Below are 2,326 nucleotides of genomic sequence, written 5' to 3'. Positions count from 1 at the left end.
ATGTGCTCACTGAAGATATATACAGAGACAGACAGGAAGAAATCACCCCCTGGGGAGATGGCCACGCTGCACTCCCACCTCTTCCATTTTCCTCTCAGGACCCTGGGCACCCACACACACATGGCCGGCGTGAATTCAGGTCACCGGGTCTGGGACTTGAACTGCGGTCGACTACATGGGAGTCCAGTGACATAGCCATTACACCAGCTGCTGGTCCCAGTAATAGATGCTTTATATTTTCAGAGTCAAGGATAAAGTCAGCCCTGCCAGCAGTCCTGCTGTTTTGACACATCTTTAATTATGTTGGTGGCTGCAGATGGATGCTGCTAGGGATCAAATGGGAAAAGGGAGGGTCAGGGGGTTTCACGTCTTGGACATTTTTCAGAGGCTGGAGAGAAGCTGAGAAATAGATTTCTCAGTAAATATCATGAGTAAACAGGAACATGTCCAGAACCTTTGTATATTTATTTATCAGTACAGGGTTATTAAAGGTCTGAGAGAATGTTAGTATTTGAAATTCGTTTAATATATTTTATATCAGAGGTGGCAAATGGTCTTTTAAGAGCGTTCTACTTATTTTATCTATAATGGTTTAGCATTATGACAGGGAAAATGGGCTGTGGGGTGAGTTAGCCTTGCCTGAAATTCTAGTTTTGATATTTAACAACTATGACAGCTTCGAAAGCTTACTTAACCTCTCTGAGCCTTAAATTTACAGCTCTGCAAAGTAAGGACACCAATAATGCTCCTTACATTATAGGATTAGAAGAGATGATATGTTATGAATTGCCCCCGTGTCCGGTAGAGAAAACACTCAATTACAGTCACCCGAGTAAGTGTCTCTGGGAAATGAAGACCAAACGCCAAAGGGATGGGTGTAAGTCTTGGATTAACAAGTTACTAGTTGTCTATGTTTGGGTTAGTCTATTCGAATTTCAAAATCCCGAAGAATTAAAAACATTTCTTTTTTGTTATAATGTTTTCTTTTGGCAAGAGTGTGTGTGTAATTCCCAGAGAAAGACAAAGAGAAAGAAGAAAGCCCCCTCCATGGAGGATGGTCATGCCATCATCCCCTGTCCTCCTCCTCTTCCTCCTTTTGGGATTTTAGGCACACACACACACACGCACACACACACACACACACACACACACGACTGATGTGTTTCTCAAGCTGCTGGGTCCAGGACTCGAGCTGCAAAGCCTGCCATGTGGGATCCAGCTACCAGGCCATAGAGCTGACCCCCTGAGTTTTTATGAATGGAATTAAGCTCATGATGTCAGCCTCCGTCCCTTGTAAGACTGCAAGAGTCCCATGAGAACACGTGCACGCGAGGACTTTCTTCATGCCTTGGGCCAACATGAGTTACTATGGCGAGGCGGGATTTGTTCTTTCCTCCACCATCCCAGCACATAGTAGGGCCTTGAGTTACACATAGTAGGAAGAACAGAACGTGTTTCGTGAATGGTCCTCTCGTCCATCTTATGTTCTGCTACTCTCCTTTGGGTGTAACTGGACAATGTCCGCTTCTCTGTCCCTGTGTTTCCAACTTAGTCGGAGATCCGTCATCCATCAGGTAGGAAGTGTCTTCCTCATCGATATCCCACTTCCAATCTTGACCCCTTTGAAGCCATTTCCACTCCATTTCCAGAGTCATCTCCTGCTTAAAGCCTGTGATTGCTTCCTGCCACACTTGAGCAGAGTCCTTACTCTTCCCACAGTCCCTCTTACCTCCCTGAGCCTGTCTTCTCCTGCGCTCATATGACCCACTTCATGAAAGACTCGTGGGCTGTCCTTCTGTTCCTTAAGAAGGCCCAGTTCATTCATTAAACAATTGTTTTTCAAAAAACTGGATTCGTTCCAGAAAGAGAGAGAGAAAAGCAGGCACTGGCAACAGGGACCCCACATCACAATCCACCCCTGGCCCAAGCCAGCCAGGATCACAGGCACACACGCCCAGCCGGCACCAGGAGACCTTGGCCCGTGAACCCAGGACCCTGCCATGTGGGCTCAGCATCACAGAGCTGCACATGCTGCAGTGCTGCCAACTGGCTATGAAGCTCCCCCTTGACTTGAGAGCGTTGACCGAGTTAGTCCTCCTTACGCTCTACTTCCTCTGATGGCTGCCCCGGCCCTCCTGAGTGTTTCTTCTCATCCTGTGCTCTCCTCAGATAGGCCTTTTCTGGCCTTTTTATTGTGTTATCTGTTTACATTTTCTCCATAGCTTTTATCACCTTTTGATACTTGCTTTGAGGGTTAGCTTCAGAGGAGCGTATCCTGGTCTGTCTTATTTGACGCTTCATCTCTAGGACCTAAGAGGTACCTGAC

Source organism: Tupaia chinensis, unplaced genomic scaffold (assembly GCF_000334495.1).
Source record: "Tupaia chinensis unplaced genomic scaffold, TupChi_1.0 Scaffold000389_1, whole genome shotgun sequence".
NCBI classification, from domain to species: Eukaryota; Metazoa; Chordata; class Mammalia; order Scandentia; family Tupaiidae; genus Tupaia; species Tupaia belangeri.
The sequence above is the reverse complement of the archived record's forward strand: the minus strand, read 5'-3'. Positions refer to the sequence as shown.